Genomic DNA, 23,289 nt, shown 5'->3' on the forward strand with positions numbered 1-23,289 from the left:
TGAAAACCGGTCGCGGGTGACGACCCTGAAAGCCTTTGACAACGTCTGACTACATTACGTAATTACATGTTCTGTTTAAAGCACTTCAAAATGTACACTTGTGACAGCTTATAATATATTTAAGTAACTTGCGTTGTAGCTTAGGCATCTATTATTTATGATCATACGTGTGCTAACTCAAGTATAGGCAAGTATTTTTGACTTGAAAAAGATTGGAATTTAACGCTTAGTTTAAACATGGTAGATAAAAAAGTGATGTTATTGTATAAAACCTCATTAACTATATGCCAACACAAATGCAATTTTGATCTGTCAAAATAAATATTCAAAACATAGTATAATTAAAATATGGAACAATAACTTATACATAAACTTAAAAATAATAATACAAACTATAAATAAACTTAAAATAAAGGTCCTATAAATAAAACACGTCCTGCAAGTCACTGCCGATGGGCAGATTCAAAATAGAATGGACCTTTTTATAGGCCTCTGAGTGGCAAGAGATTATAACAACATTTCCACTCTAAGAATTTTTGTGAGAACTATTTCATCATAGATGTCACAGAGATCCAAACATATGGCATTAGATTAGATCAGAAGATTTATTGCATGAGCAATAAATCCGATTTCGAAAAAATGTGTAACGCCATTTACACGAAACAATGAATGTATAGATATCCATGCTTGGTACGACTAATAAATCAGTGCGCAGTGCACAAAACTCCAACGCTAGTTTAAACTCAACACGGCGTAAAAGCCAACGAAATTTTAATATATATAGGTCGTTTTATGACAACGACGCACGAGCCCATTCACGGCTTTTATTCATAGAGTTCCGACCGCAAGCGAGCGTTCGCCAGTGGAAAACTAGTGTACAGCGTGAGTAAGGACAGTGCGAATCACATAAACTTTTTACGGTTCCTGTGGTTAAAGTTTCACTGGTTCACAAGAGTGACGATCACGAATGCTCGCCTTAGCTTGGCAAACGACACGAATGCAGGGCCAGCACGTGTCAGCGGCACGTCGGTGTGTTTACACGCCGCGACGTATGGCCAGCGTCCGAATGACGCTAATGGGAGTATGATGCTACGAAAAAACTTTTACAAATACCTATATTCAATTATTTAAAGAGAAGTACGTGCATAATAAAATTATTTATTTATTATAACGAAGAAGTGAATGTTAAGAATGCGAGGAGATGTAACAAAAACGTTTCGGTTAATTTAATAACATTCCAAATTCCAATACTTGTACCAACATAATAGATTAGATTTATTTTTCAATAATTATGTTTGACGTTAGTATCATTTTGAAAAGGTCTCGTATCGTAATTAAATTATATGAATTACATCTACCTATGAGTGACATCAGACATCGAACTCAGCAAAGTATTTGTCGTGGAAAGATTTCATCGCACTGTATCCGATAAAAGAGCAATAAATAGCAATTGCGATGAAGCCAAAAAGTTTTGTCGCGTTTCTGACCCCGGCGACGAGTCAACGGTCCAACGTAGCGGTAACTTTAATCAAGGATTTTGCTTTTTTACCCCTGTCCACTCACCGATACACAACATTCTAAAACAGTTTTAACGGTTTCAAATTAAAACAAAAACGATTTATTAACTCTGTCTATCATCCCAAATAACGTGCTATCAATTTATCAATCACTGGAATATTTGTGGTGCTTTATTTTAAATAAAAAATCCTGTGCCAATATCATTTTACGTGTCCAATATTTGTAATACGTCTGTAAACACGTAGGCTTGAAAGTGTGATTTATGCACAGTATATACATTCGTTTCGAAAACGCCATAGTCTAAATTATTTACGAAGATAAAGTTGGCGGCAGACGCAGAACGGATCGCGTTAGCGAAATTGGCTGAATTTGTTTCAGAGCAGTGCGCCGCATTAAGAATTAGAGTTTTCCAGGCTATTTAAATATTAACGCAGGCTAAAGCTATTGAGACAATCTGGCGTTATGATTATGTACTTAGGATCTCATAAATATGATATGTTGAAGCAACATCAAACGTTGTAGATATGATTTAACGCTGACATCTTTTTGGAAGACATTACAGATAATATAAGATAAGTAAAGATGGTAGACATGTTGAGCGGTTAATAACAATATATCAGTCAAGGAAAACTGTAATGAGCAGTCATCACCTGGCCACCTTATTAATTAAACTATTATTAGAAAAATAGGTAGATGTTTGATAAAATATCACGTGGCACAGATGCATTAAGAACAGATTCTTAATACATGTTAAGAACGGAATCATGAATAATCTTATATTTGTTTTTATTATACGTACCTCGTGCCGAATGATGGTCCCTACGACAGGTCAATTTTATATCAAGTAACTGTCACTTAAAATGTTTATAGACATTTTTGTAAGTTTTGCACACTTATTTATTTAGAAATATAACATTTAAGGAAATAACTTTTACATAACATAAATATACAGACAAAAATAATATCTTTAATTATTTTTAAAATTAAGCCCAACCAAGAGAGACTTGAAGTAATTGTCATAGTACCATCATTGCGTGATTAGGTGGAAAAATATGAGCAATAGGTATGACTGTCAAAATTATCACTTAATGTTCTAGATCCAGAATAGAAGTCTTTGAAAGGCCGGTAATTCGGAGTATTTACCAATTTCGCGTGGACGGTTAAGTACTTAAAGCCTAATAAAACGTTCACTCTAACTCAAAATAGCTACTAATGAGACTGGCTTGTGAAGTCTTTCGTCATTACAAGTACGTGTAGAAAATTTAATTAGGACATACCGTCAGCAAGAACCCAGCAACCATTAATGTTTTAAAGATTTGCTTCTTTAGCGTTACAAAGATCAAATACCATAAACATAATTAATTATAATCGTGTTAGAATCAAGTGCATTTGTATAGTTACTACAGCATTGAAATAGCCCTTCAATAAATAATTCAGAATTATTTAGCGTTAATAATATAATTGAAACAATTTTGAGTAAGATTACGTCAAAATCCTAAAAATATCGGACCTTGGCAGGTCTATAATGATCGACATTATAACTCTGTCATCGTTGACACAATTAGATACGAATGATGTCCCGTCAGAGACTGTCGTGGATAAAACGTATCATACTCTACTGTGATCCAGTTCACTAGATTGACTATATTCTGGAACATTTACCATTACGTAGATACAAGTTTAATTTTTTCAAAGTTTTTCATGTCTTTTTAAGTCTAGCAGCATTTATGTAAACATGTTTGTCAATCACTTTAATAGATATTGAGGATGATCAGTAAAATTTATATGCCGGGATATCGCTCATATTGGGACTTTCGAATGATGGTGATAGTAAAAGTCAAATAATAAAAAATGAATTTGTCCATGCAAACTTACAGTTAAACTGAAAAATCAACATGGCACAAAATATTTTCACGAAAATATTCAGAATATTATCAGAATCCCAGCTCCCACCTCCGTAAATGACGATTAGATATTTAGGAATTCAAATACCGAATTCACATGTAATCCCAATGTCCAGGAATTTAATGAGAAGGGATTCGTCGCAGCCAGACCGTACTTTGGATACCGAACGACGCGTACCAAGGCGTTTATTACTTCCCGTGTCGTCGTGCCGCGACCAAAATGTAACGCAAACCCATCAAAATACTGACCGGAATATTTCCTAAAAATATCTATGACAAGCAATATTTAACTTCAGGGATTTTTATAACGCCAAATATTTGGAATAACGGAAAATGAGTAATATCAAAATCTATTATGTCTGCATCTGCAATGATTATTTGCAATGACAGGCTCTGCAAGTAATCTTTTTTTCGATAAGGCAACTTCATGATCGCTTTAGGTTAGAGACTTGAATCTTACTCTGTATATAATAGTGTATACCTATTTACAGTAAATTTTGATTTGTTAAGGAAGCAAAAATTCTTTCTTTTATTCTATAAATCATAATAAAACTCTTCTCTGAGTGAAAAAACCTAGGTGTCAAATTCCACTAGGTCATTCCTAAAAGCAAGTTGTCAGCTCACGTACGGGCCATAGAAAAAACTACTTCCTCATTGCGCTAGCATGGTGATCACGTAGAAGAATCACGTATAGTGCACCATATACGCGCGCGCATGTCGCAGCGTCGCCGGTGAATCATGCGCATGTGACCTCGAATATTAAGCCAGTGTAGTGCTTAACGTGCGGGAATTCATCGACAAATATGTTTGACGTGATCTTGTGTTTATGGATGGATACGTGTGGGCCTTCTTGGAAAATGTTCTATCATATATAGTTGAAAACATACCTATGTTGTACAAACATATACAGAGTCTAGTTTAACAGATTGGCAAAAAATCATCTGCTTTATTCAAATAGATCATTACTCATATGTACATCACATAAAAAAATATATATAAAAACTATTACAGTTTTAAGCACTTGTTTAAATTTAAATCTCGATTACTCACAAAATTATCTTCAAAAACTACAAGATAACTTTCCTCTATGATCAATACTCTTTAACTATAGTCCAGGCACATTCATATTGTTATATCATTTACTTGCTTTTGTAACATGATCTCCCTTTCAATTTTATTATGTTGAAAATCAAAATGCATCATTCAAGCAGTTAATAGGGAAAATTCACATTTAATACACGTAAAAAAGAGATACAAGTACTCGTATAGACACATGTAACCCATCAGCTTCGGATCATAACGACACATACCTATTTAATGCTTTATTTTATTCAAAATCCCGACGGAGCGGTAGTCTGCAACAAAGTACGATGCGACCGGCAATTCAATAAATCGCATTCTGGCCACATATTAACAGTTATGCGAATAAATACATACATTGCTGCATTTCCGCTGGATAAACACTGCATTGTCTCTGAAGCAAGATTTGTAACAAATGGTTACTTATTTAATAGTATCGTCTACGTCTTAAGGCCGTCTAGCAATTTTACACTTTGGACGTTGGTCGTTTAGTTTATCAAACTTAATGTGTATAAAAAATAATCGAATTAAATCCTTTACAATTCTTAAGCCTTTTATGAAAGACTTAAACGACAATGTCTAAAGGGATTGGAATTTTTTACAGATTTTATAAAAACATGACTCGATAACGACCCAATGGTCGACTACCATCACTATTCTGATGCTCGATCGAATACCGCCTCAGACGCCTCAGTTACGTATTAAGTTTAAAAAAAACGATATCGATAAACATCCATAGTGACATCACTATGTGTATGCTAATCTGCTCGGATGTCATCTTGCGCAACAGGCGACAGTATGTACGCGGCTTAACCGGGCACTAGTTGATGCCCCACTTTGACATTCAGCCCCGCCATCCTCGACATTATTTAGAATATTCATGAACACTAATGTTACATATTTTACGAATATTAGTTTTGGTTAGGTAGTGATTTCGCGGACACTTTCGGCTTTGGAGTTACTAGTGTTACGACTGAGTATCGATGTATTATGTTATAGTTATATTTACGGAGACATGTAACTGTCACCGGTAAAATGCCGATGACCCGAATTCTAGTAGAAACGGTTAAAAATTTAAATTTGAATAATAATTTAAAACTGAATTTTCCAATGCATTATTTTTATTAAAAAAATAAGTCGATGGTTAACAGTACCTATCAATTATAAGCGACTTTTGACTTTTGCAAGTTATTAGATATATGCATCAATGTATACATTTTAACAAAATGTAGGGATTGACTTTTGTTCGTAATTTTTCCCCCTTACATCGGTAGCCACTGTATTTTTTATAATGAACGTTGCGAGTGTTGTGACACAATGCATTTATGCTAGATAAGTCTGTTATTGTAAAACTTTCGTGCATACTTAATTATAAAACCACAAAGTGACTACTTACTTATTTAGAATATGGACTTGATCGCTGATCAGATATTGAATCAATTAAAGATAGAGTTGGCTCAAGGACCTTATTATGAGAGCGTTAGCGCGTGATTGTAGTGGATTTAACTTGTTTCTAATATTAGCTTTGTCGAATTGACACACGTACACAATACATTTCTGTTGATATTTTAACTAACCTAATTCGCCTCAGAAACTTAAAATTTTTGATTCTTGTTTTCTGAATATTGTTTTTATCTATCACAAATGCTACAAAAATGCAGGTTTTAACAACAACCATTGTTCCATCGTACCTGGCAATAAAGCTCAGGAAGTGAGCAGTTTGGGGGCACGCCCTACTTCCGGTGGTCGCGCGTCGCTGAATGCAAATAGACGGTCCGTCCGTCTGTCCGTCCGTCCGTCCGGCCGGCGGGTGACGTCGCGCCGTGCGTGAGACAAATGCTTATAATACCATTATTTCTAAATTCGGAAACCGGTCTCTAAAATTGGACATAATTTATTGCTTGTACAGTAACAATTGCTTGGAAATAAATAACTGTTATTTTGATTGGGCAATCGAACTACTTTCTGTCAGTGAAATAATAGAGACAAATAAATTGCTCATATATATTAATAGTATACAGGAACATGATTTTTTATGCATTCAAAATAGTGTCAGTCTAATTGTTCTAAACATAGAGATATACTTCGTTTTTGACCCGTAGTCGGATCCGTTAGATTTGATGCTGACTGTATAAGCTACTCTAGAGCTAGATATATGTTATAAGATTTTTTGAGAAAGATACCCATCGTTTAACTAATACAGGCAAAGTTAATGATGAGTTATCCTGTTCTCAGAAGAGGTTCCCATTTTTCACGATCCAGCGCGGCCTCCAGCTCCGCCCAGCCGAGGCCAACTGATGCAGCCTCCTTTTCCACTGTGCGCCTCCAAGTGGTACGTGGGCATCCTTGCTCCCTTTTTCCGGGAATTTTCCAAGTCAGACAAAGTTAATACCTAAGCAAAATTTTATGGCTAGTTATGTGTCAATGCCAACGCGGAAAACTCGTTTGTTTTATTGGCTGACGCGACGGCTTTAGCTTATCCTTGATTTACGTCCAGTACATCAATACATAGCCTTGCCAAATAAACGTCTTTAGTAACAAGTTTCGTAAATATGTCCTAGACTTAACGCTATCGTCACTAAGAGCTTGCTTCTAATTTATATTTAAAGAAAAATAAGTAGGTAATGTAAAATACATAATTGCATATGAACTAGATCAAATTGGAAAATCGATTTAGATAAGTTTGCCAATAACAACCACTATGAAAATAAAATAGTGAAAGCGCAATGATTGATTATATGTAATTATAGTGACGGTAAATAATAATGTCGTTAAGCTCACTACTTAATTATACTTGATTACCCAGGAGAGGTTCATAATAAACACACTAACTAAGTTAACGCTGCCAACCCGTCCGAAACCTCTAACGCTAGTAAGGTTAGAGTATAATGTACGAGCGGAGGCTCTTTCTAAATAAGAGATCACATTAAACTCCTTTGAGATTAGACTAGTTATCGCTGCAAGCTCGTTTATAACCGCTAGTACTAAATTTAGGATATAAGTAGGTCCTGGATGCTTTTCTTAATAAGACATCACATTGAAACTCGCATGATGTTAGGCCATTTTAGCTGAGATAATCTACGGTCGCGGCGAGATCGCGTGTAAGAATCCGTTGGAACAATAGGCGGCCTTGGGCGAGGCGGAGTAATCAGCCGGACTAACAATGCGGCTTGTTAGTGCAACTAGACCGTAGGTACCTTAGGTACCAAACTACAGCCAGTGCATATGAAAACTGACAAGCTCTGTTATGACGGAAGCTTGATGACTATGGGATACAAAATACGCCAAACTTAGGCACGTAAAAGAATGTTAGTGCAACATTCTAAGGTCCTTTTCCACGAAAAATATATAGATAGACCTTAGTACCTACGTAGTTTTACCGCATATAATTTGTTATTTGATAATGTCTCGTTCGTGTGCGATTGTGGATTAATATTCTTTAAAATGATTTTGTTTTAGGAACCGGGATGTTAGGATGTTTAATTAACATGCATATAAGGAACATACGGACGACTTACTGGCAAAGTAATACAATACTACTTTCATCAAAATATTTCCGCCACCATCGTTCCAAAACTACACGTTTTTGAACGAATAGGGCATAAAGAAAAGCATAATATTTTATCAATTCACAAAGTTTTGTTAAATTGTAAGACCAACATGACCGGTTTTCCTTTCCGAGCTTCTTCGGGAGGATTGAAAAAAAAACTTAACATTAATTCAGAAATATTCAACGAATAAAATAATAATAAAGATAATTTACAGAAGTGATAAGGTATTGAAAAATATGAGGCAATAAAACCGTGTCTTTTAATAGTCGAAGTATTCTGAGCTCACGCTCTACGTTTGCGAAGTCACCGCAGAGAATAACAGTAATTCCATCCAATGTCGTGAGAACCGCCGTTGTGCAAGCTGCAACTAACCGCTGAACTAGTTTACAGATTAATCTAACAACAATCATTAAGAACGTCGACGGTAAGCCACGATCTGTGATAACAGACGATATAACGCTAACGCGAATACGAAAATTGTATAAGGTAAAAACAGCTGTTTATGAAGTATAGTGTCATTCACGACGACGCGTGCCTTGATTCGTATTGTCATGTTATTAAAGGGTAGATTTTACAAATCTGCGCGTCATCGTGGATGACACGAAGTATAAAAAACCGGACAAGTGCGAGTCGGACTCGCCCACCGAGGGTTCCGTACTTTTTTAGTATTTGTTGTTATAGCGGCAACAGTAATACATCATCTGTGAAATTTTCAACTGTCTAGCTATCACGGTTCATGAAATACAGCCTGGTGACAGACGGACGGACGGACGGACAGCGGAGTCTTAGTAATAGGGTCCCGTCTTACCCTTTGGGTACGGAACGAATACTACAAATTACATAAATAAAATCTATTATTTCGCAGATCCATGGATTCCAAGAAATGAAAAATACCTCCCATTTTTAAAGTTAATAAAGACACATTTTGCCGTAAAGGTATTTGCTGTAAAATATTAAATGGCCCGAAAAGGGCACTGAAACTGAATAACAACAGGCGTACATCCAATCAGAATTTCAATCAGCAAGCTTACAAAACCAGGCACGAGCCAATCTAGCCAGCGGGTGGAGACAGCCCTTTGGTTTAGGCCGATGTAACCGAACACTGCAACTTCCGCGGGGGACGTGGGGTATCCAGTGACGTCGGCTGCGGTGGCCGGCCGCGACCATCCGCCGTAACCAGCACGAGATCGGGTGACGACATAATTCTGCCATAGTGCAATAAGCCAATAACGCAATGCTAGCATAACATGCAGGCAGGCGTGTAACATGTTTGTGATATATCCAAGTTATCCATTGTAGTAATGTTTCGCTTTGATCATGAAATAATAAGCCAATTACAGGAACGATAAAATTCCTGGCGCCAGTCACAAATACTTTTTCCTAAATTGACTCACGTTAGTAATCAAATCAAAGAGAGTGATTTTGCGAAATAAAGACAATAACATTAAGCTTTGGGACGAGTATTGGAAAATATTTTAGGTATATATAAAAAAAAAACTAGTCTAACATCACACTGCACGAAATAATTGAGAGAAAGAAGGGATTCTCTGAGAATAAGCAAATATCATACGTATGTTCTGAATGTGGATTTGAATAAGTGAAGTTGTAGTCGGTTTTTGTGATTACTCGATGCTGAGTAAGAATCAGGCGTGATGAAATTAACGTAAGACTGTGCGGAAAATAAAAAGCACCAATAAAATATAACCAAGCACCGTCGGAAAATGGACAGAGCGATGCGAGACGTTACTGCTCGTCTAGGGAGTAATAAAAATGATTTAAGACTTGTACTTGTCTCTATGGAAAAATCAATAAGGGAAAACGTCAAGATAAAGCTTGTTCCGAAAATATAATACTTCATGCAAATGGTGAAGGATAAGGATTTTTACTTTAGAAAAAAAGTGAGTCCAAAGTTCGAGTTACAGAAATCAAATCATTAATGCTAAAGTTTAACATTTCAGATTCTGAAATAACTACATTGCACTTACTCAATTCTATTTTGAATTTGTAGACATTGGCCTCCAAATATTTCAATGTATTTACCTGCAACAGAAAACATCAATTTAAAAATAAAACATACAAAGTTACCAATCTAAGTTTAGATTATGTTGCGCCAAATTCGGTCAGGGTCTGATGTCATGAATCAAGAGTAATCCAGTATACCTTGTACTTCATTTGTTTTGGATGCGGCGTCTAATGCATTACAAGTTTAATAGGTCGGGGTTTAGAAAATGACGTTTATAGGTTAGGTGAATATAAAGCACCTTTTGATGAGAAACGATTGGCTGCATTCCCGCCCAGCGCTTTAGAATCAACAAATTACGCACGCCTTGCCTCCCCCTTGACAGATTTATTTTCCACGGGTGTGGGCTGGTCGCTTCCACTAATTTCATCGGGAATCAATCGGAATACACATCTTTCGCCAAGCAGTTTTATAGGCAATCGGGGGTCATTTAGTGTTAGTGAATCGCAATCAGAAGTTACCGAAACAGTGACTACAATCATTAGGAATTTAAAATCTATATGCGTACACGAGTAATATTAGTATCGCTCACAAACATCATTAATTATACCGAATTATGTTTTTTGTTACATAGGTATTGCTAAACTTACGTTATTAAGTCGTCAGTCACCTTGTATTTTTTTACGTATGGTGCCGTATATAATAAATATGTAGAATATATTGCATACCTATAGCAGAAAATGCCTGTGGCTATTTAAGAGGTATGAAATATGCTAGTAACATGTGTTGCGTTTTGCTCCGAATGTTTATGTGGTGACTTCTCAACGTAAACAATTTAAAGTTAAAATATTATTCACAGTTTGTAACAAAGTTCGATTGAATGTGGAGTTACAGATGCGGCTACAATGTCTCTCTTATTAAATTTAACAGCTTCATAAAATCCGAGAGTTAGCAAGGAGATACTGATATGTTGTTATGGCAGTTCCGTCTATACTGCTTTGATGCTATAAGTTGATTCTCTGAAACGTTCGCATGATTATCCAACTTCGATTTGAATGTGAAATCGATAAGAATGTTCGCATTACAATGTTATGATCGCGAATAAATACGTAAACACATTTTTAAAATTGGAAAGCTTTAATATCAAATCATGAAGACATACTGGCTGGCGAGAATATTTGTAAACAAGAGGAGTGTGTACATCCCCGTAAAGCAATGAATTAAATCTTCCCCCGCTTGGTAGCGGTTGCCGTTTCTTTTTTAACTCCGCGTATCGAGATAGGAAAAAAAAGAAAAGGAAACAAGAGAGACTGTAAAATTTCAACGGTGACTGTTTACGTCCGACTTTTTTTACGATGTTGTTAACTGTTGATTCTTTTTAAACATCTGCGTTGGGAACTGTAAACTACATTGTTCTTTCGATGACAGCTAAAATGTCGCTAAACATTCCTATTAAGGAGATTTATGCCTTATACATATTGTTAAATACAATAATATATTATTATATTAGATTAATATTTTATCTAAAATTAGAAAGTGTATTATGCAGTTGAAAAGTCTATTTTTCGAATTCAAAAATTGAAATGCTTACAATTGTGTCGCTTATCTTCAAACTTGGATAAATCTTTTAGACCCTCTTAGGAAATATATACCCTATTACCTTTTCTTAATACTACATAGTTACATACATACATACTAAAGACGTCGCAAAATCTGACTTATTTGACTGTTGGATTTATCTGAGTTTGAAGTTAAGCGACTCAATTAGAAATACAAGAAAAAAGTTTTCCTACTTTCATAAAAAATACCTGCCTTACAGGTCGGTTGAAAATAGGTGTCTGTTTACTCTTAAACTATGTAACTATACAATCATAAAATCATTTGCTACAGGTTAACCCAGTGACGTCAATTCAACGCTGTCGTCACCGACGTAAATTGAAACAAAACAGTTCAATATAAATTTCGTGTAACTACTTCCCAACAAGCGCAGAAGCCTTAATCGCCTCCAGCATCGATACAATTTAAATCAAAGTTAAAACGAGCAAAACGAATGGATCCCTATCGCATCGAAAGCAAATCGCACGACTAAAGACGTTTCCCTCGGACGAAAACGACCAATTATTTTCTAACTCTCTTATTTCATATTACACTTTTTTGAAAATACGAACGTTATCCTGCAGAAAACAAGGTGCAATTTACAAGAGGAGAGGTAGACGAAACGCTTGCAGTGATTGGAAATACTCGCCTGGCCTGGAGTGAGGTGGTAGAAAAAAGTTAATTGATACCGTTTTTGTCGCTGCACTGGCCCGTTACCTCTTTGACTAATCTCTCCATTCTTCGAGACGATTTACCTAGTTGAACATGCTATTTTTAACTTGGATGTAGCTTGCAAATAATTCTCGAAATTTTCCAACGAAACCAGGAAAATTTTAGTTACATAATTCGTAAAATTATGTTGAAAAGTATGTAGTGCATTTGTTAATTTTGTCCTGCGTTATTTAAACTTTCACAATTTTTCTAATATTTAGCATGAGAATATTCAAATAGTATCTAAAGTCAAAATTGTACGTTTCTATTAAATTCTCGACCCGTTAAATAATAAATCATAAGCCGCTTCTCCCACGGATATCAAAGGGTTTCTTCAGAGTGCTCACTTAACACTGTTTAAATAGTTTATTCACGCCAGAAACCGTTTGGATAATAAACAATTTTCGTGGCGCCGGATTTAGAAAACACGTGGCAGAATTTAGGAAGACAACGTCACGAATATCATACTCGGCCCACCTTGTCGTGTATGAAATGTTGATAAGTCTAAGAAACACTATATTTTTTTAATTTGCAAATCCCAACTTTATTGTGATGGATTAAAGGGCAGATTGCAGTGTTTATGGAGATATCTAAAATATAAACAATCTAGTAGACGTATACGCATCTGCAGACGTTCTCGGAGCGTAAACAGCGCCGGTCGGCATAACGGTTACACGTAACATAAGCATAGAGAGAGATGTACTTGCAAGATCTTCAACTGTTAACTTGATAGACGGAGTCTTAAACAATCCTTGAATACGGCCATATAAGAGAGCTTTGAACAGAAACATAACACTAGCTAAACTAAAGGCACATAGCACCGACGTTTCTGAAAATCACGGAAAAGAATTTTCATTTTAAGTTTTTAAACTAATTGCTCTGATAAAAACCCCGGGCAACCTTTTCTTTCTTATGATTCATATCTTATATGTAACCTTATTTTCCTGTCACAAAATCAGCGTAGTTCGTAGCAAAATGAAGTTCAAAACAAAAGAAAAGGTTTCTTAGTCACAGCGCATCACAAGCCTTACATTTTGTGTAAACACTTTTAGTTGATTCATTTCGAAACGCCAACAATACGGCATGGCGCGGAGCCATGATTACATTTTCGCGTCACTGTCAACCTCAAACAAAGACATCGAGAGAAAGTCATCAGTCATTATCACGACAAAGAACAATTAAGTCGCCAGTCATGGGTGTTAAGCGAATTTACCCCTATTGCTACAGCAGGAGAGCCAATAGAGTAAGTTTGGCTTTCCAGTAACGTTCCCAAATCTGAAAGCCTGAAGGCTTTGTGTTAATAAATAATGACGCCAGTGACGCTACACAAATACAGTATATATCTCCTCAAATTTTACTAATTACATTCAGAGAGAAGGAGATATACTTAAGCCTACCTCTGCCTGGTTTTAATTTTATAAAATGTGGTGTGGCCGCTGTGCTACAGCAGGAATTCGTTAAGGAGTGGATAAGGAAGATGGATGTTAACCAACCACCTACGTTATAAGAAGAGCTTGAACTCCATTCGGTAAGTCTACTTTCCATACAATAGCTACAATATAAATAGGCATTTAATTCTACCATGAATAGGAACTGGTCAGGTACGTTTAAAAAAGAGATGTAATTTTCTCTATAGAATTATTCTGGGTATAGAAATTTATAGACAGGCAAAGTTTTCTTTGATCGCACGGAAACCAGTTCTTAGTAAAAAGTAAAATTAACAATGAATGATTTTTATTATACTAAGTTACTTCCCAGGAACAAAACTGTTTCACAAATGAAACATTCTAAGTTACAGTGATTTTTATATTAAAAACAAAACAACTAATATTCTAGCCTACCTAACTGGTCAGTAAATAGTGGTTTTCGTTCAGTACTACCGCCCAAACGTTTTGTTTGTATGGAGATTGCAGCTATACCTTCAAGTGCCCGCGTGGCCAAATTACTTTAGTGCTCACAACAGTCGCATACCGCGTGTGTTCGTACTTAATGCACATCATGGTTCATACAATTGTGTATCTTATCTCAAGGCTATAAGTGCTACCGTTATTAGTCGTGTCCGTTAGAGTAAAAGAGATTTTCGTGACCAGATCGTCGGTTCACGTAATCGCCATCACAGCTTCAAACTGGCTACCGTTTCCACGCTCGTTAACTTCTGGCTTTAGGTATACCTGAAAAGATGGACTTTGCATACAAAGTTGGAGATTGTGTAAAGGCACGGCATGGTAAGATAATGGGGTTGATTTTGGCTTGGGGTTTAACGGTGTATTGTCACGCGCATAGAATTTTTATGGTAATTACAATATTGCATCATCATTCACAGTTGTTATGAAATTAGAACATCTGAAATTCAGTATCATGTGTATTAGATGTAGCGAATAAGTAATAATAAACTGATAAAGTTTTTTGTTTCTTCCTCACTGATAGACAGACAGTATTTTTTAATTGTGAAGGTTAACTGTTCTACCGTGATTCGCTGAGGTAAGACTGCTTGTAAGCGGGTGGCAGGTGCCTTAATTATTTATACACATACAACTTGAAAAATTGAGACTTGAGAAAAAAGTATTTTATTTTAAAGTTTTAGTAGGTAAACAAACTTACGCCTACATTATAAGCCAATAGTAAATGCAGGAGGCTGACTTAATGGTTTTAAATTCTCAAAGGCCATCTCAAAACCATTTTAGCAGCGCTCTGATTGGTCGACGTGCCAGCTGTCAAGTCTTGGTTTAATCATTACACTCACTTCTTTTAGTAAATAAATCAGATTATTATTAATACAAAGTACAAGTATGTGTAAATAATTTGTTATTAATTAAATAAAGCTAACACAATATATAATATTTTGTGCAAACTGAAGGCTAAAAATATCTTTTATATTTCATATTCCGAATTTGCTTGGTAAGCTGTCATTTTAAAAACAACCATTATAAGAATTAATGCCCCAATAAATAGGTCTGAAATAACTAGTAACGATCGTTACCTAGTTCATTAGCTAGAATTAATACCTTAAAGGGATAAAATTTCACGATTACTACCTAATAAATTGGCAATCATTATTAACCAAAAAATAATCGCGTAAATGAGTTACCAACTAACTTGTTTGGTTACGCATATTTTTCTCTTTATTTTTATTTCATAAGATGTTAAATCCGAAAAAAACACATACTCGGAGAAAAAGTTTTATCCATGAACATGCTGGAGATAACATAGAAAACGGCTAGCAAAAAGAAAAGGGTCCCGGATGTATATTGTACTTCTTTTATACGTGAGCTATAGATAGCTTTCAATTTTCCACAGGCAATCTATAAAAATTGTAACACAGTAGTCGACGCTGCTCGATGGTTACATTATTCATTTTCTAACTTCTGATCTTTTCTCTACACCTGAATTGAATCGGTTGTTGGTAAATGCAGGTCAAGATGATGGGCAAGATATTTGATTAAATTCATAATCTTGGCTACATTTGAATAGGTTATGAAATGTTAAGGCGCAAAAACGGCAGCGGCAAGGTGCAAGCTCGATAACGAGGCGTCAACGTCTGTTCACGGTTTGGATAAGCCACCGTTAAGTAGTTTTTAGAAGTAACACTGCGGCACGTCGCTTTGTCAAATATAAATACATCAACCGATAGAAATTTTAATAATTATTCAAGTTTTTGAAGCTTTAAAAAACGTTACATTATACGGAACAAGTGACTTGCAGATATTTAAGGTACCTACCTAGTCGATACGGCAAAAAAAACCATAAGAAATACGTATGATTTAGCCGATCACTGAACATATGTATTTTTATCACCTAATAACATGATTGTTCATTAAAATAATAGATACATGAAAAAAACATCAATAATCGAGTTTATCGATATAGGACTCCTTAACTGTCATTTAATTTTCCCACTAAAATTCGATGTCTGGTAAAATGTTATTAATTATGTAATCCATTTCTGATAATTTCTACTGATACTTGTCAGCTGAGAATAATATAATTTGTTTGTGTATAATGACCACACTTTATAAAACAATAAGAATAAGATAGTACATATTACATTATGTCTATTCCACAGATGTCATGCACGTACCTACGTAGACATCACATACATAGAAATCAAGACGCCAAAAAGTAACACCAAGTGCACAGTTGAACAGTCGTAAAGAACTTTATAGCGATAGCTCACTAGATTACAAACTAGAGTTACAAATTACCTACTCAATTTTATCCTAAAATAAAAAGCGGCCAAGTGCGAGTCGGTCTCGCCCATGAAGGGTTCCGTACCATTTATGACGTATTAAAAAAAAAACTACTTACTAGATCTCGTTCAAACCAATTTTCGGCGGAAGTTTGCATGGTAATGACCAATTTTCGGTGGAAGTTTGCATGGTAATGTACATCATATATATTTTTTTAGTTTGATCATTCTCTTATTTTAGAAGTTACAGGGGGGGGGGCACATTATACCACTTTGGAGTGTCCCTCGCGCAAACTATTCAGTTTAGAAAAAAATTATATTACAAACCTCAATATCATTTTTGAAGACCTATCCATAGATACCCCATACGTATGGGTTTGATGACAAAAAAAATGAGTTTCAGTTCTAAGTATGGGGAAACCTCATTCATTGTTTCATTTATTATTTTTATTCTATTATTGTGTGAAAATCTTAATGCGGCATACAGAATACATCTACTTACCAAGTTTCAACAGTATAGTTCTTATAGTTTCGGAAAAAAACTGGCTGTGATATACCGACGGCCAGATAAACAGACAGACATGACGAATCCATAAGGGTTCCGTTTTTAGTAATTTGGCTACGGAACCCTAAAATCAATTTTATTGAAAAATTGAAATTATAGCTTTTTTGGCAAAAAAAAAGATAACTTATAGTTGTAATTATAAAAACTACAACTAAATCCGTATTTAAATTACACCATAAACAATAAGTCCAATATGAAATTAAGGTGTTAAGCAAATAATTTATCTAAAAAATATACAATTTATATGGATATAAATTTATTTAAGAACTTTTGTTTGTAATTATTTATAAATAGAACTATCATAATTTTAAGAATATGATTAAAATATTGGACTTTAGAGGAAGGTGGGGTGACACCGGATAGTTAAAGAAATTAGATCATGTTTATTTTTTTATAGATCGCTATATGTACTAAAAAAATCGGCTATGAGCAAATGAGCATGTCGGGCCATGCTCAGTGTAGGGTTCCGGAGTTACCCTTCTATGAGTATAATCTAAACGGGAGCTATTAGTAAGTATCATAAACAAAACTACTTTTCATGTTACATACGAGGAAAGCAAAATATGTAGTTGCAAGTGTATTGTACAAACCATGCTACACTAAGCTTGTAGTATTTCGTAAGGCAACTTCAGAAATCAAACAGGCACTGTTTTGAGGTTAATCATTAGCGTACATATCCCTAAACAGGTAATGATTTGATATGTGATGGAAATATTTTGGAAATCAGAACAAACACCTTTATTTTTACAAGCTTTTATTTAACTTGAACTGTTAGTATGTATGGGACAAATCCGATGAAGCTGAAAATTTGCTTACATATGTAAGTCGGGTGACACTGAAATATTATAGTCAAGCTGATCTGATGATGGAGACAGGAGGTAGCCATAGGAACTCTGTGATAAAACAACGCAACCTAATTGTGTTCGGGGTTTTTAGAATTGTCTCGATGAGTATTCGTTTTCTGTGGAAAAAAAAGTACAGTCAGCGATAAAAGCTTGTACCAAAAATGAAATTTTTGCCAAAAATTTATTTATATTTCTGCGAAACACCCGTTAGACGAAGGATTGTCCGCCCTTTGCATGCTTACTGAACGTCATTCTTCTGTGCTCTCTATCTTGCCAGAGGGAGTCAGCGACATAGTTGGAATGTGAAATAGAGAGCTATCTAGTTTTAACCGCTATCTGGTATCTTTCCTTTCCCCTTAGTACAAGCAGCAAGTGTTCTGTCTTAGAACGTCTACTCTACGTAAAAAGCGAACAACAAACCGAAACTAGTTTCGTCATCGCGCGATCTAAAAAACGGCTACATCCATCATTACACTTTCTAAACTCTTTGTTGCCCACTATTATTGTAGGGAGTTTTTGTAAGACATTGCGCCGACGTAACGAGATGGAGTTTTAATTGTAACGATAAATTGATCTGAATATCCATTGTCTAAAGAACCTCGACAAGATGATCTGAACAGGTTTCTACCACTGTGTTACTAATTCTCGCAGGGAAACTCAAATAATAATTTACCATCACCTGTAAGAAATAACTTTGATATAATTATATTATGTATGATTATACCTGAATATGATTTTCAAAAATTTCGAAAATTCACCGCCACCTCCCATACACATAGGGTTTACTTAACATTGGACATTTCATACCGTTAGTATTGACAACCAAATTAGCTTGAACCCTAAATGGCTCAACAATTAAAGACCGTGACTGTACCTACCATGTGTCACCTCACTGGTTGCAAACCTTTTTAAGAAAACCTCAGAAAGAAGTTACGTAACTTTCGGAAACCTGTCAATTTGAATTAGACGAATCTGGTCAAAGTAGCAAAAAACCGTTGGGAGACAGTATTCAGAGCCAAGCATGACAGCGATTTTGGGAAAGGCCTTTTTTAGCAGAGAATCACGTACGTTTGATATGACGATGACTAATATACTGCGCAAGTTCAAGGTCGCGGGCTAAGTTTTGTAATGGCAAGAAATGCGGTAAATTGTTGTAGGGTCGTAAATGGTCTTACAATAGTTACAATAGTATAAATAAATGGTTACGAGTATGACTATCCATCGACAATGGTGTCACATTCGCCACGTACGCAGCATTTGCAACGCATTCCTCAAACGCAGTCGGTAGAGGATCACCGTCCCGAAAATGCGAAGCGAATCAAGCTTTAATAAATCTTCTTGGAGTCACGTTATGTCTACAGATGGCATTCTTTCTTATATTTATAGCTATATTATTTAATGTATAGACATACATTTATAGATTTGTATCGTACAGTCATGTTATGAACAGGTTAATCAAAACTATAGGCGCACTCAAACGCGTTGTCGATAGAATCGCATTTCGATATTTGTTAACACGTTATTCGATTTGATATATCTGACGTCGCCTGTACCTATGTACTCGCTCAAATAATAGCAACAATGGGTGCCAAAGTTCAATATAAGCTCTGCACACGCAAGACTTTCCCGCTTCCGCTGTAAACTGGCGACAGTTCAGCGATAGTGCATCTGTGACGTCACGTGGTAGGGGGGAGGTCGTTGCCCTGCGGTGCAGGAGATGCCGATAACGACGGTCAACATTTTAGATGACCCATTTGATTATAATTGTTTGTGTCTTCTTTTAGGTCAGTTTGGGATTAACGTATCTTTGTTCATACACATAAAACGTGAATGAATATAAAGTTTAAAAGTAACACTGAATAGTATGCAAAAGTATGTATAGGTACCTATAGCTAAATGATAAACGAATAAAGGTCTTTTATATTTATTAAAAAATGATCTTTGTTGATGATACTTTGAAGTAACTGGCCTAAGTAGAAAATACTTGAATTTCGGTGTTAAAACTAATTTTATTTTTCGACATAGTCTCCACCTAGCTCTATGCACTTATTCCATCTTCGCTCTAAAGCTGCGATGCCCTCCATAAAATGATTCTTTTCGAGGCCTGCAAAATACTCCTCCACAGCGGCTATGACGGCATCATTAGTGGCAAATTTCTGTCCACCCAAAAAAGTTTTAAGCTTCGGGAACAGGTGGAAGTCGGATGGTGCCAGATCAGGCGAATAAGGTGGATGGGGCAGCAAATCATACTTTAATTCGCCGATTTTTGCCATGGCTTTAACACATGTGTGAACCCTAGCGTTGTCTTGATGGAAGATGATTTTTTTTTTTGCTAAGCCTGGTCGTTTTTGATGAATGCATTGATGAAGCTTATCTAAAAGATTAGCATAGTATTCCCCATTAATAGTTTTACCTTTGGGAAGGTAGTCTATCATCAAAATTCCACTAGCATCCCAAAAGACGGAAGCCATAACTTTTCCAGCCGACTTTACAGCCATAGCTTTTTTGGGACCCGAACATCCAGATTCAGTCCACTGTTTTGATTGAATTTTTGATTCTGGCGTGTAGTGGTGAACCCATGTTTCATCTGTTGTTACAAATCGACGCAAAAAATCAGCTTTATTTTTCTGAAAACGATCCAAACATTCTTCCGAATTTTGCACGCGGATTCTTTTTTGATCGTGCGTAAGCAATCGCGGCACCCAACGGGCGGATAACTTTTTCATATTTAATTCTTCACTTAGAATATGATGTACCCGTTCCTTTGATATCCCTGTAGTGTCAGCTATTTCTGATAACTTCAATCGTCGATCTGCCAAAACCATATCGTGCACTTTGGAGACCATTTCCGGAGTTGTGGCACTTTTTGGACGTTTAGAGCGGGCTTCATCTTGGACACTTGTACGGCCTCGTTTAAATTCAGGCACCCAGTTTTTTACTGTGGCGTGAGAAAGAGCACATTCACCTAAAACATTCTTTAACTCTTCATAAATACCTATCCCCTTCATACCCTTCATGTAAAGAAACTTTATCACCGCTCTTTGTTCAATTTTATCCATTTTGAAAACAATCGTCACAATATATTTTCAAATAACAGAAAATCGATAAAATATTTAAGCCATCAAATTTAAATTTCGAACACAGATAGCCAGAGACACGAAGCTTAAATTACGCTAGTTTATTTTTAAATTCAAACTTTTTAAATAGCTAAGGCCAGTTACTTATCATCCCGCCCTCGTATGTACACCGTGTCCAATAAGTTCGAATACAAACTTTTAGCACTTGCTGTATAGACATACGGATCGCTGGATATAAAATTCTTATTTTAATTTAAAAAGTATATTGACATAAACATAGTACTATAATTTCATGAGTCACGTATTTTTAGTTTGGCTTGAATACACGATGAAGTACGTTCGTGAAGAAATTATTAGAAAATTCCTTAAAGGCGACAGGCCATGTGCTATATTCAAGGCCTTACAACCGCATGGAATTAAACGGAATCTGGTTTATACTACTATAAAAAGCTATAAAGAGATCTCTTCTACAGAGGACAGGAAAAGATCCGGTCGGCCCCGCTCAGCTAGAACTGAAAAAGTGGTAAAGGCTATAAGAGAGCGAATTCGGCGGAAAAAAACACCGATCTATTAGAAAATTAGCTGCTGATCTGAAAATTTCCAGGGGATCTGTACATAATATATTGAAAAAAGATCTTGGATGTCATGCTTATAAAAAACGAAAAGTACATGGCATTTCAGATGCAACCAAGAAAAAGAGAGTAGAAAGATGTAGCACCATACTTTCTTGGCACGCAGGTGATGAATTTGTTTTCTCAGACGAGAAACTCTTTGTGTTAGAGCAGCCTCATAACGCCCAGAACGACCGGTTGTGGGCAGCACGGATAGAAGACATTCCAGAGTATGAAAAGAATGTGCCTAGGTTCCAGAGCTCACCATCAGTGATGGTTTGGGGTGCTCTTTGTAAGAGGGGCAAACTGCCTCTAGTTTTTATTGATAAAGGCGTCAAAATCAATGCGGCATACTATAAATCGGAGGTTTTGGAGAAAAATGTTGCCCCAAATTTAAAAAATATGTTTGCAGACGATTATTATGTTTTCCAACAAGACGGAGCTCCGTCGCATACGGCAAACGCTGTTCAAGCTTGGTGCAAGGCTAATTTGACCGATTTTTTGCCGAAAACTGAATGGCCACCAAGTTCTCCAGATTTAAACGTACTAGATTATTTCGTATGGTCATACATGCTCTCGAAACTAAATAATTATAAAGTCGCAAACCTGAGCCATTTTAAAAAGGTTATCATGCAAATATGGGACGATATGCCGATGGATGCGGTGCGTGCCGCTTGTGACTCTTTTGAGAAACGTTTGAAACTTGTAAAAAAAGTTAAAGGTGGAGTTATTCCAAAACATTTGTTGTAAATATTGTATATAAATGTGGCTTTCATTTAATATAATTTTCATAACATAAACTACGCGTAAATTTATTTTATTAAGGATCATAACTGTATTCGAACTTATTGGACACGGTGTAGATCAATACTATCCCAGTACCTATTTCAAAACATACAATCTTCTTGAAAAGAAATGTTACGTAGGTAATAAAACAGGAACAGAATCATTTAGTTATTAATTATTAAAAAGCCTCCCCCTCATCCCTACTCAACACAACATGGCTCATTAGGGTCGTGGGAAGCGGGCGCACTAGTGCTGCTAAGCGGCAGTGTCCACAAAAATATATCGATAAAACTCATAAACTATATGTTATATATTATAGTTACAATGTATAGAGTAAATACAGTAGAAACGCGTGTGAATTTTATATCATTGAGAAAAGCGATAACAAAACATTTTTTTTTTATAATAAGAGCACGTCGTCACCTTTAGTCCTTGTAACAACAAAGCTCTGTAAAGTCTGTAAACGTATCGTGTGGAAAATTGACTTTAAATAGTGTTTTGTCTATACGTTTACATAGTGAGTTTAGACACAATAATGTACATACCTAATCTGTTATTCGCATCAGAAACTTTTAAAGATAATCCAGATAATTTATCCTAAGTACTGTTTTAAGCTGAGTTTACAGCTGTTTCTCACGTAAAAGCGTTACACATGTTTTTATCTTTGAACAACTTTACTCTAGGTATCTCTAGGTATAATTAAACGTAGTAAACGTATTAATTGGTAGGTGTCAAAAGCAAATTGACAAAATATTTTTATTCTTCCCGGCCTAAATTACATTGATTCAATACGCATAAAGCATATCACTCATGCAAGACATCGAACATACTATAGCCGCTCAATAGGGCAGGACTTATAAATGAATAAAATCAATAGTTTAGGTACTCGTTATTCTCTC

At 35.8% G+C, this 23,289-nt stretch overlaps 1 protein-coding gene and 1 long non-coding RNA gene across 2 annotated transcripts in view; both read right to left on the minus strand.

The window, feature by feature from the left end:
* LOC133522839 (uncharacterized) overlaps positions 1-17,857 on the minus strand; it is a 34,594-nt gene extending 16,737 nt beyond the window's left edge. The window contains exon 1 of the long non-coding RNA XR_009800140.1: positions 10,039-17,857. This is a non-coding gene — a long non-coding RNA (uncharacterized LOC133522839). The remainder of the gene's footprint in view (positions 1-10,038) is intronic.
* The window catches only part of LOC133522880 (protein couch potato), a 221,644-nt gene that overhangs the window by 105,596 nt on the left and 92,759 nt on the right, over positions 1-23,289 (minus strand). The window lies entirely within an intron of this gene.

Source organism: Cydia pomonella, chromosome 11 (genome assembly GCF_033807575.1).
Source record: "Cydia pomonella isolate Wapato2018A chromosome 11, ilCydPomo1, whole genome shotgun sequence".
Taxonomy (NCBI): domain Eukaryota; kingdom Metazoa; phylum Arthropoda; class Insecta; order Lepidoptera; family Tortricidae; genus Cydia; species Cydia pomonella.